Raw genomic sequence first — 12962 nt, forward strand, 5'->3', positions numbered from 1 at the left:
AGTATTCTCTGTGTACCACAGTACCAATGTTTGATCATTTATTCAACATTAATTACCATAAAAGTGATTTGTAAAAAAGTGAAAAGTAATCAATTGATTATTAGATTTATTAGAAAACAACAAAGAAACAGTTACATGCAATAAATGTAGATAAGAAAACAAGAATAGCAAACTAAAACAGTAACTTAGGTACATAAACTTTAAACTGAATTTTAGTCTTGGAAGAAAAGATTGTAGGGCTCCCAGGTGTCCATCCATTTCATCCCACTGCAAATCAGTAAAAATAAAAATTAAAGAGCATATCAAAATTTACAGAACAGGCTATGACATGTAACTATTGAAAAAAGATTGACTTTTTGAAGGGCAAAAATATTTTTGCATTCAGTTAAGACATTTAAATACATAAATGTAAGCAAGAAAGATGTATTAGGCAATCAAAATGAATAAGTAAAAGTTTATTAAATTAAATATCATGCTAAAAAAAAAAAAATACAAATAAACGTGCCTGTACCATGCCCTTACTAGGCCACAGATTCATTCTCATTTCAAATAAATGTACATTATTTAAAAAAAATTCTTATGTTTCAATCTTTTACTAAGTAATACATTTCTGACAAACATTTACAAAATGAGTTCAATCTTACTTCCTTTGACATCCTATTCCTTATGATCTTGTCATATGGAAATGTTTTTAATCTGGGATGTACTTGGCATTCTACAACAGAAAAATATAAAAGGATATAATATATAATCAGGAAATGTTTACACTCATGACATATTAACAGTTCGGTAAGCAATTCTTAATAAATAGAATGCATAAATCCTTGCAATGGGCTGGCCACCTGAAACCCTAAAAATGAACTGAAATTAGACCATCTGAAGTACAATTTGCTTTGAATTGGTTGTGTGGTTTGGTAATAGTGCTCATTATGGAAGCTAAATATGGCAGATTATTTAATGTTATCATCAAGCCTCCATAGCACGTTTGTCTCGATCAAGAATTTAATCAAGGGCTTAAATATAAGTTCCTGTGGCAAGCAGGACGAGGTCGAGGGATGTGAGAGGTACGTCTCACGTCCCTCGACCTCGTCCTGCTCCCGTCCACAGTTCCATTAATAGAACACTTAAAAAAGTGTTTATAACTCATTTGGTGTTATTTAAAAGCATTTAATTAAAACAGCAACCATGCACACAGGAATAGTATGACGCCTGTACGCATTTGACCACTGTATAACAATCAAGAAGTAAGTTTGAACATTAACCCTCTGGAGTCTGAGCTGTTTTCTGGGCCCTGGAGGTGTTCTGACATGCTCTGACATTTGTGCTTTTTTCAGTTATTTATAAACATGTTAATGGCAAAGGTGTAAATTCACTCTATATAGCACAAACAGGGCTACCAAAATATCTGATCAACATGCATGTATATGTTTGAATTTTTAAGAGAATAATGTTTATGCGTGGTTATTGGAAAAAATTAAAATGAAAGTTGCAGAAATAAGGCCACAAAACACATAGTAAATATGTGTCAATAAGACTTTTGACTAATGGATGTCCTCGCCTATAGTTTTTTCTTCAAAATTATGTGAAAATAGTCTTGCTTTATCGTTCACATAAAACCATACATTGATTTAAATTGATGTAAAACAGGTTTTGCTTGGAAAGCCAATATGCGAGGGGGGCGTGAATGAGGAGTGGTTTTCACCTGAGATTACAATGTCCCACCCACTCTGCATAATGACTCTGCATAATTAGCCATTCATTCAGGTGTGACACTGACTGAGCCACAATGCAAGACAAAAGATATATTTAGAAGAAGACTTATATTGACCATTTAAGATTTTGCTTACATCTTGTAAATATGTTTTGCTATTTTATTAAAAAGGTTACAATTACAACAATAATTACAATTTTAACAATATTTCAAGTGTACTCTTTCTTTGTAAAAAAAAAAAGATTATAGGCCTATATTTTATCTATGTATTCATATTTCAGTCAAATTTTTACTCATCTCAGTCTAGCAATACAGTTTGCTAAAACATCATTCATACACGCGATTTAAATTTAACTTCTGGTAAAAAGGAAGTTGATGATAGGCTTTTGACTCGCGATCTTCGCAGTAGGCTAGTGAACGCACCAGAGAAATGCACATTTATAAGGCTACATAGTTTTTTTGTTTTGGATGGTTTTGTTTAGAACCAGCTTTCTGTAAATATATTTCAATTTTTTTTAGACATGTGAGGCGAGTAGGCTACGGGTTCATGATGATCTCCAGTTCAGACCTTATGTTGTGATTGCTAGCATATATATATTTAAAATCCAGGAAATTTGTTAATGAAAAAATTATTAAAATTAAGATACAATTGATACAAAATGAAATTCGTTTTAAAGAAAGGATTTGTACTTTCTGTTTTGAGGTCTCTGTGAAAGTTTGAAAGTCTTTTAGTGCTTAGAGCGCTCGCGTCCATAATGGATAACTGTCACGTAATATTGTTTTTTTCCTCATAAATGCGAACACGAAAAATAAAAGACAAAAGACCTTTAAGTAAAACTTACTCCGAAATTGTGTCCTCGGCGGAACTCGCTCTTCAAAATGCTGCCGTTCGTCGTCTGTTACAATCTTCCTCTGAGGAAACAACCCGGTATCGTGCATTCTTCCTCGCTGTCCAGAATCATCTGAAGGACGTCTTTATTACCGGAGAAGCGTGCCATACTCAAAACGCGATGAACTATCAGTAAGTCTGATAGAAACTGTGTTTTTATGGCATTGATCGGGGGGCGTATGCGATGCATACTAGATCACCTAAACTATTTACATGTGAATCGCGCCGGGGGCGGGGCGGACGCAGCTGATTATAAAGATAATGAGGCAGAAGGAAAAACGGTACCTCTCCTTGCTTTCAAACGGATTACATGAGAGTAGTACTTATAGGACACCTTGTGTCAAAATGATTAATGACTTTGACCTTTGACCTTTTGACAGGTTGAACTTCCGGTGACCTTATGATTGATGGGTTGAACTTCCTTTATGAGGTCATGGAATTAACCTTTGGCCTATCGATCATGTGGTTTGACAGTTGCTTTTGCCCCGGTGACCTAGCTAGTCCTAAATCATAGTTTTGACGGTTAGTTTTGACCTATTTAACTAGAACAGATGTTTGAACTTTGTCCCAGTTATGTGTGTGCGTGTGTGGTTATATGGCTTGTGCCTGTGCCTGCAGTTATTTCATATATGTGACATTCAGTTATTTCACATTTTATATATAAAACATTCTATAATTTATATAACCTAAAACAATTAAAGGTTGAAAAAACATTTAGTTATTTCACATTCATATGTAAAACATTCTATCCTTTATATAATCTAAAACAATTAAAGGTTGAAAAAACATTTAGTTATTTCACATTCATATGTAAAACATCCTTTATATAATATAAATGATCATGCTAAAGTTCTTTTTAAAAGTGTATAACATAAATTATATAATCTAAAGCAATTTAACTAAGGTTGAAAAATATTCTGTTCTTTTAAAAGCTTACTAAAACCAATTGGTTTAGATAAAAGTATATAAAATTGTCTTACCTTATTTTAGAGAGAGTTGAAGAAGTAGCTCCTAACACATCATTGTCCATACGAATGGGTCACAAAAATAATTAAGCTAAAGTTGAAAAAATATTCTGTTTTTTAAAAGTATATAATGAAATACTTATAAAATCTACCGAACCAAGCATTTCAGTTTACTGAATTCATATAGTCATTCCTGAATGACCTCACACTGTCTCAAAAGATAAGGAGCGCGCGCGTGTCTGTGTGTCTGTGTGTCTATGCGCACGTCCTCTTCCTGCGAGCTCTGACCCCCCTCCTTACAGTGTAACTGTCAAGTGAATCTCACACTAACAAAAGTTGAAAACATGCCTTTAAAAGTATAATATAAATATCTTATTGATCCAATTGTTTTAGTTTTAGATGAATAAAAAATGACTGAGTTAAAATTAACTCATCAATGTCCATACCATTCATGTCCACAAAAATAATTAAACTAAAGTTGAAAAACATACCTTTAAAAGTGTATAATATAAAATAAAATATCTTGCTAAAGTTGAAAAACATACCGTTCCTTAAAAGTATAATATAAATATCTTATTGATCCAACTATTTTAGTTTTAGATGAATAAAAAATGACTGAGTTAAAATTAACACATCAATGTCCATACCACTGATGCCCACAAAAATAATTAAACTAAAGTTGATAAACATACCTTTAAAACTGTATAAATGTAATGGTTATAAAATAATTTTACTACGGTTGAAAAAATATTCAGTTCTTTTAAAAGAATATAACATAAAAAGCTTACTAAAACCAATTGTTTTAGTTAAAAGTAAATAAAATCATCTTACCTTATTTTAGAGAGAAAGTTGAAGAAGTGGCTCCTAACACATCATTGTCCATTGATGTCCACAAAAAATGCAATTTATGAATGGATTCAAAATTGTTTTACACAACTGAATTCATATAGTCATTCCTGAATGTCTCTCAAAGCACCGTCTCAAAACATAGGGAGGCGCGCGGTATGTGTGTCAAAAAGTAAAACACACGTGTCTGTGTGTGTGTGTGTGTGTGTGTGTGTGTGTGTGTGTGTGTTCACGCCCCTTCACATGTGAGCTTTGACCCCTCTCCTTCGCATACCAGAGCACAGTGAAAGTGAGGAAGGGGTTTCCTAATATCACACTCACAAAAGTTGAAAAACATACTGTTCCTTAAAAGTGTATAAATAAAATGGTTATATAAATATACTGAAACCAATTATTTTAGATGAATAAATAAAATTCATCTTACATGTTTAGAGTTACAACTCTTGAACTTACATGTTCAAGAAGCTGTTGAGAGCTATAAATCACAGAGTGGTTCTCTCTCACACCAGCGTCTCTGACTCAGAGGGGTGTATTCAGTGATGGGATGAGACATTTTGAATGGTGTGTTAAACTTATAATCCTAAATGTTTAAATGACATCTTTTAAAAATAAAAGATGTTTTAAATAAATTATTAAAAGTCTTAATAAAAACAAATATTTTACAACGATGGTCTGTGGAAAAATTTGACTTGAACAAAGTATTTTTATTTATTTATCATGGGTATGTCAAATCACTTGAAAATTGAAGCGTCACAAGTCATCTCACGCCTGTGAAATATTCAGTAATTTCTTAAGTTGTATCTGTGAGAAAATGACAACCACATAGGCCTATCTTCAGAGAGAGCAACCATGAAAACATTTAGAAACTGGGAATCTTCCAGAAATAAGGTCCTTCCGATCAGCGCTGAGAAAGAAGTTACTGGACAATAATGATAGCTTCAGAATATCGGATGACAGATGAGTCTCTGTGCATCGTGTCAGAGCGCATGTCATGTTAGTCTGCTAACGCCTTTACAGAGCCAAAAGTTTTGTACACACAAAATTTATTTCAAATCATAATCGTAAAAGTTTAAATCAAATCTTTAAAATCATATCTTCTTAGAAGATTTATGTATTATTGTTACTAAGCAGCCTCTGTCCAAAAACTTTAGATTGTTACATACAACATACAACATGAAACATGTTGTCAAGGTTTGTCACAATGTTTTTTAAGAAATCCTAGGACTTCACGTTGCTCTTATTTAGACAAAGTTGTATCATTTGGAAAATCACCACACAATTTGAGAGACGCAATGTGTGATAAGTAAAGTTGGTCTTGAGCGAATATTTAATCTTACTGGTAGCTATGATCTATTACACGTATAAGATCATTTTTACTTGTATCTCCCGAACTACCCTTAATCAGTGCGGAAACACACAAGGTGAAACCCTTTACTGAGAATATACTATCGGTTATCTACTCAAAATATATGTAGAAGTTTCAAATGTTAGCATTTGTTGATGGTGGCCGCATGAACAGACTTTGGGGAGATCTATAGCAGACCTATATAGCAGTCCCAAAAGAATTTCTCCCATCTAGCGGTTCTCCCATCTACTCGCTTTTTCTCCCATCTACTCGCTTTTTCATTTAGGCCGTGCCTTTGACTTACCCGTCGAGAAGAACGCAGGCAACTTCCCTTTCAAAGTGTTTCCACCTGGGAAAAGCTATCCCGATATTTATTTACATACCGATAAATAAATTTTTTGCTTTTTGGCGACGACCAGTGCAGCCTTTCAAATGTGCCTGGGGCAGTATTTTCAAATTTTCATCCAGGCTGCCCCGGGTTCGACTCCCGGTATGGGAAGACAATTTTTTTACATCGCCAACAAAATTCAAGTTATTCAAGTTCATCAATAATCATTTTTAGTTATGCATAGTCTTAGAGGCCTACACGAACTGCAGAAACAAGCAGTTTCTTGAAGATTCGGTACTGAATCATTTTCACAAATACAATTATTGAATTCAGAAAATTTCACTATGGAATATTTACTTTATCTATCATAATTTCAATTTAGTACGTCATCATTTAAACTTTTCATCTCATAATTATGACGCATAGTCATAATTTTTATTTCAACTTTTTCATTCAGAATTACAATTTTTGTCAATTACGCCTTTTTAATGTAATAATTCAAACCTTTTTAAGTCATCATTTGGTTGTTGACTATAGTAGTGCTGATGATGAAATGTGTCGAGTTAGGCTAGCGCTTTTTGTACCTCTCTGGTCTTTTTCAAGATGGCGGAACGACACGGAAGCTTCCTTGGACATACCCGCCCCATGTAAATAAAGATAAGAAATGATCTGATTTTAAGAAAGATCATTTTACACCCATGAGGACATATTTTATGAATACAGACAATGATTTTAGCTAATAAAATACAATTTTTCAACCCGAGCGAATCTACACATGAGAGGCCTTCAGAAGTCATAACTTCAGCGGCTTAGGCCCATTGGTGTAGGTATTTGTAAAAATCAAATACTCTATTACACTTTTTAAAGTTAGAATAAAAAGACCTGTAGTGTTGTCTGACACAAGGCCATTAACTTGTTTTATAAATGTACTTTGCTTATTTCTACAAATATCAACCTGATAAATGAAAATCAGAAAAAAGAAAAAACAGTGTTTTAAAATACAACTAAACCATGATAATGTTTAGTTTAGATGTTGATGACTCAGGCATAGTGCAACCAGATTTCTCTAACATCTCACTCACAACGCAAAACGTTGTAAATAAACATTTTCAAACTGTAATTTAACCATATTTTATTAATATTATGTTGATTTAAAGTTTTTGTTATTAACTAATACCTTTATCTTTTAACATCCGGCACAAAATGAAAGAGATGAATTATTTGAAAAAAGGAATATTCACAATCTACACTATACAGTTAGATTTTCTCCTACTTAGTATCTGTGGGTGTATTTTTACACACTCTTGTAAAGACTATGGACTAACTTTAAAAAACAAAACAAAATTTGTGAAAAAACACATACACATCATTTCTTAACTAAGCAACTGTTTCTTAAATTATCAGACACTCACCGCACCGATGTTAACATCACCATATATTGTGTTTTCTACCATAATTGTAGTAACTATTGTCCCACCATTCTTCTGGGCAATTGTGAAGTTAAGCTGATTAGGGTTCTGAATTAATGGCCGTCCGAATGATGTAGTATTATTATGCTGTCGTTGTGGAAGGTTGTTAGGCTGTTGATTTGTCATGTTTCCAGAATGTGTTTGAACGCTCAGCGTTTGAATGTCACCATCTGTTACAAAAATTAACAATTAAATACACAACCAAAACCATGTAAACATTATAGTAAAGCTTATTGAAGATTGAGAACCATATTGACTACTAACAAAGTAAATTATAAATCTTTTCCTACGTTTGATATTCTTTTTTCTGATTTTTTTCACTATGGACTTGATCCTTTTTAATGCTGTTTTCTCTCCATATTTATTCTGTAGTTCCTCTACTGTGTCTTCCAACCTCCCTGTTGTTCTTCTCCAACTGTGTTAACCAAAGACAAACAGTTAGAAGAATAAAATGTATGTACAATAGCAAAAATAAAGTTAACATAAAATAAACACATTCATACACCAGTTCAAAGTCAATGAAGCGGCTGATGCTGCAGTGTTAGAGCACATGATGGACGGTGAACAGACGCACAGCAAGTTAAACCAGAGTTAAAACAATAGTCTATGTTAGGCCAATAACAATAATAGTCTATGTTAGGACAATACTATCTGATAATAGCTGATAACGGTCAAAGTGTGAGATAAGGTGCAAGTAGCTAAACTAAACATTTCATATTTGACAGAAATGTTTTGAGAAATGTTAAACAATGACAAAAATAATCAAACAAATCAACTTTTTTCTAATTTCTTTTTTTCTAAATTGTGATTTAATGTGAGAGGAAAAGAAACACATAACGTGTACATGAATGAATGTGTACAATTTAATAAACATATTTACCTAACATCCATAGCCTTCAGTAAATTAAGGCTAAGTTCCTTTTTGTGGACAAAGTGAACTTTGGAGCGCTTAAAATTATAATTTGGAACTCTTTTATCAAAAAATATGTTGATAATGATTAGTTATGCCAAATGATAGTTTGGCATGCATGGGATTGTTTGTCCATAGGCTAGTGAGAGAGAAATACATTCTACAATGATATAAAAAATATGTCTTCAATAAATGCCTATTTGTTTTTATTCTATTCTTTAATCCACGCATAAAATAGTTTTTTAGTTTTTTTACAATTCAACCTCTGGATACTGCGTCACTCCCACACATTGCATCGTAAGCGCATAATATTACCTGCTCAAGTACTTCTTGATGAGTTTCTTCTGTATTAAACAGCGAATTTTCTCAGTCAGATCGTCGCAAGATCTCAGGAATCCTCTCACACTGCTCGTGTTCACGCGCTCCATCGCTGCACTTGTGTGTATGACTGAACGATTCAAACTTCCATAAAGCGTGCCAAAACAGCAACGCGGAGATGTGACGTCACGTGTAGAGCGGGCGTTCGTAAAAAGCACATCTTTGCATTTCTTCTGAAACACCCTGTTTAACTATTTTTAACATCACCATTCTCAATCTATTGTAGCCTGTCTATTTTCCTTACACTTTTAACACTTATCGAATTGCCGAGTGTGAATGTAATGTTTTGTATGGCGTTTTCTTTACACTTTCCCCCCGGATATCATATTTGTTATATATCTCTTTGGTCATATACGACAGTATTCGCATGAATTGGCTTGATTTGATAAAATCTTCACGTGAGACATTTACATTATATTATTATATCATCCTAGTTTTTAAATAATGCTAAAATGTATATGTTAACCCTTTATGCGGATATGCCGCACAAGGTTCTCTGTTCTCTGGTTCTATGTTTTTAAAAATAAAGACAAGGATGTCTCTTTCTCAAAATCTGTGCATACAAAGCTACTTTTGTCTCATTGTTTGAAGAAAAACTAAAATGAAATACATCCTACTTTCTAAATGTGTGTTACAGAACTTATGTTGAACAATTCACCCATGTAATGTTTAATCAGATTTTGTAACTGGATTGAGTGAAAATAATAAACTTCTCTCCTAATAATCCCCTTACATTGAATTGGCTCTATCACTCTCTCTCCTCTCTCCACCTATATCCGGTGTGTGGTGAGCGCACTGGCGCCGTTGTACTGTGGCTGCCGTCGCATCATCCAAGTGGATGTTGCACACTGGTGGTGTTGAGGAGAGATCCCCTGATATGATTGTAAAGCGCTTTGGGTGTACAGTAGTACATATGAAAGCGCTATATAAATGCCCGATTCTATTCTATTCTTCTATTCTATTCTTCTCTCTGGAGGACTTGGATAGGACTTGGACCCAGGACTTGTTGTTTATGCAGGACCTAGTTATTTATGGCTTTCCTGATGACAACCCCTATTCAGCCCCTCCAGCGGGGTGGGTGGACCCCAGCCTGATAAATATTTCAGAACATTGCACGCTCTACTCTAGCTCAACTAGCCTCGGACTGCTGCGCCACTGCAACAAAAGTTGAAAGTCCTGTTTGTCTGAGCCTGACGCAAACTTCTGACCCACAAACTTCCGAGCATTAACGCACGATTGCACCGCAAGGGAGATTCCAGGAACATTCCAGGAGATTCAGGAGACTCGTTGAAAAGCTGAAAAAATGGCGACGCAAAACCTGATGGAGAACGACTCCCCGTCCAGTTCTGGCGATACGGGGTACAATTATCCTCCGGTGTGTGAGTGCGCCACGGGCAAAGAGTGTCGTTTAAGAGCTGCGCTGGACTCTATGTTTAAAGATCATTTTAGAGGCCAAATGGTTGGCTTGATGCACAGGATCATCGACGCTGCGTGTGATATGAAAAAAGATTGTGCGCAGGATACCAAACGTGTGACAAATCTCAAAAATGAAATGGACGTCGTAAGAGGCTTGACAAAGCCATGGCCTGATGTAACACCCATGTTTTTTAACGGCAAAGAGCCGATCGGCGTAATCCTCAGAAAAGTTCTGGATGTGTTGGGTGGATGTTGCGACGAATTCGAAATCACAGAAATTCTCGCTATATGGACATTTGTAACGGATCTCTGTGTGTCACTGGTGTCAAAAAATGCAAAAACTGACGTTGGTGAATTAGTTGAAAGTCTGGTCAACTATACCCTGGAGCAAAACATGATAGCCTGCAGAGATTTTCTATTCTGGTTAGACCATCTGTAAATGTCTTTCACTCAAATTTCTTCTTCAATGTATGAAAGTATAATGTTGAAATAAAAAAATTACAAAAACACATGCGGTCATGTCTGAGCTCATAAAAATAGTATTATAATAATAATATTTAGAGTAATATTTAGAATATTTCAATATTTACATATTTGTTTTCTGCATTTTAATTACCGTATTTCCGAGGCGGCAATACAGTTGTATCATATCAAATGATACAACTGTATTGCCCGCCGTGTACAGAAGAAAGGACATTTTGTGGTGTTGTTCTTTGTTCTCATTACATTTTTTAATAAGATGATGTGTTCTGTCATGGACGACTAGACACTAGTCATGGGATGTCCGGCAGAGAGAAGGGCTTGAGTGGACACGCCCTGTGGTCCCATTTTTATGTCTTCATCAAAAGTGCCCTTTCCCCGCTTCGCAACGAAGCCATCCTCTTTCCACCCCTGCGACACCCGTTACATCGACCACCACGGCATCCGTATCAGGCCAAACGGAGGAGTTTACTTAAACATGGATATGTCTCACCAGCGCCCTCCGGCTTGTCAGAATCCTGACATGCGTCGGGAACAGGAACGCCTTGACACCTTTCAGAATTGGACTCTTGCACCAGTAGCTCCGGCCGAGCTTGCCAAAAGTGGTTTCTACTACCTTGGCCAGGGCGACAGAGTGGCTTGCTTCAGTTGTGGAGGCCAGCTTAGCAACTGGGAACCGGGAGATCTGGCAGTATCAGAACACCAGAGGCATTACCCCCACTGCCGCTTCGTTCGAGATGACCGTGCAGATAATGTACCTTTATCTATCCTTTCCAATGGATCGGCAATGCAACAGTGTGAAGACCGGTTGCTCACATTTGTCTACTGGCCCTCAAGAATAACTGTTCGACCAGACCAATTGGCTAAGGCTGGTTTTTACTATGTTGGTCGTAATGATGACGTGAAGTGCTTTTGTTGCGATGGTGGACTCAGATGTTGGGAGTCTGGTGATGATCCATGGGTAGAACATGCCAAGTGGTTTCCAAGATGTGAATACCTGCTGCAAGAAAAGGGCCAAGAGTTTGTCCGTCAGATTCAAGCAAGATTTCCAAGACTATTTGAGCGGCTATTGACTAATGGAGACAGCGACTCGAGAGAATTTGTGAGAGAACAAGAGAGCAATCCTGTGGTGACGTCTGCTTTAGAGATGGAATTTGAGTGTGGCCTGACGGCCCAGACAAATGAAGCTGCATCACCGAGTCAAGATCTTTCAGACTTGCCTATGGAGGAACAGTTAAGAAGACTTCAAGAGGAGCGCATCTGCAAAGTTTGCATGGATAAGGAAGTGAACATTGTCTTCATGCCCTGTGGTCACCTAGTTTTGTGCAAAGAATGTGCGACTTCTCTGAGCAAGTGCCCCATATGTAGAGGATTGGTCAAAGGCGCTGTCCGTACTTTCCTATCATAAAATTTACATTTAACATGATGCATAAAAACAATGTAACCAAAATTAAATAAGAGCAACTAATATTTGGTCTTGTTTCAGAGTCGGTGAAAACTATGTGAACTTTGATGAGGCCGAGAACAATAGCGCTGTTAAACAAGAATCCAGGTATAAACAAGATATAATAGTTAGACGATTTATCTAACGCTTGAAATTGACGATAGGTTAAAATATTTCAGCATTATGCAGAATAAAAAGAAGATCATAAAAAGAAGAGCAATTATTAAGACACAACGTCTGTTTTCTGGATCGGGCCTAAAAGACGGATGCCTAAAACTCTGGTGTGGACGGAATAAAAAATGAATCATCCCCCCTTTCACATGAATATAACACTTATCAACCGTAATTCATTAGCTTAACTGTGTATAATAACAAAATAAGTGTAATAGTTAGACGAGTTTAAACTGTAATAGGTAACAGAAAAAACAGCAATACTCATCTTTCACGTCGATGTTTCGTAGACATAGCAGAAAGATTCACTCTCATACTAAACACTCTCATACTAGAAGGACCTATAAAGTATAGGATACATTCCTATATGAACATGTTTGACCACGCTCTGAGACTATATACTTTTTGCAAACTGTACAAAAACAAAAAGAAGCAAAAAATGTCAATGACAAAACCCCCAAAAGTCAAAACTGATCACTATAGTGGCTTTTTCTGTGTATGTTTTTAAATGGCTCATGGTGATGAAGAATTAGAATTTACTATTCGTGCAAATTTATCTGCAGGTTTTACCAAAGTGTGGAACTTTGATGAATATGCCTCTCTCGGTGCA

The 12962-nt window shown here is 35.7% G+C and overlaps 1 long non-coding RNA gene across 1 annotated transcript; it reads right to left on the reverse strand.

Annotated features, from left to right (window-relative positions):
- Window positions 1-201: 201 nt before the first annotated feature.
- On the reverse strand, window positions 202-8315 carry LOC309497138. The gene is made up of 4 exons (XR_014205411.1): window positions 7844-8315; window positions 3581-7723; window positions 645-715; window positions 202-267 (listed from the first exon to the last, which is right to left on the reverse strand). It is a non-coding gene; the product is annotated as an uncharacterized lncRNA (long non-coding RNA).
- Between the last annotated feature and the right edge of the window lie 4647 nt (window positions 8316-12962).

Source organism: Leuciscus leuciscus (assembly GCF_965113295.1).
Source record: "Leuciscus leuciscus genome assembly, chromosome: 4".
Taxonomy (NCBI): domain Eukaryota; kingdom Metazoa; phylum Chordata; class Actinopteri; order Cypriniformes; family Leuciscidae; genus Leuciscus; species Leuciscus leuciscus.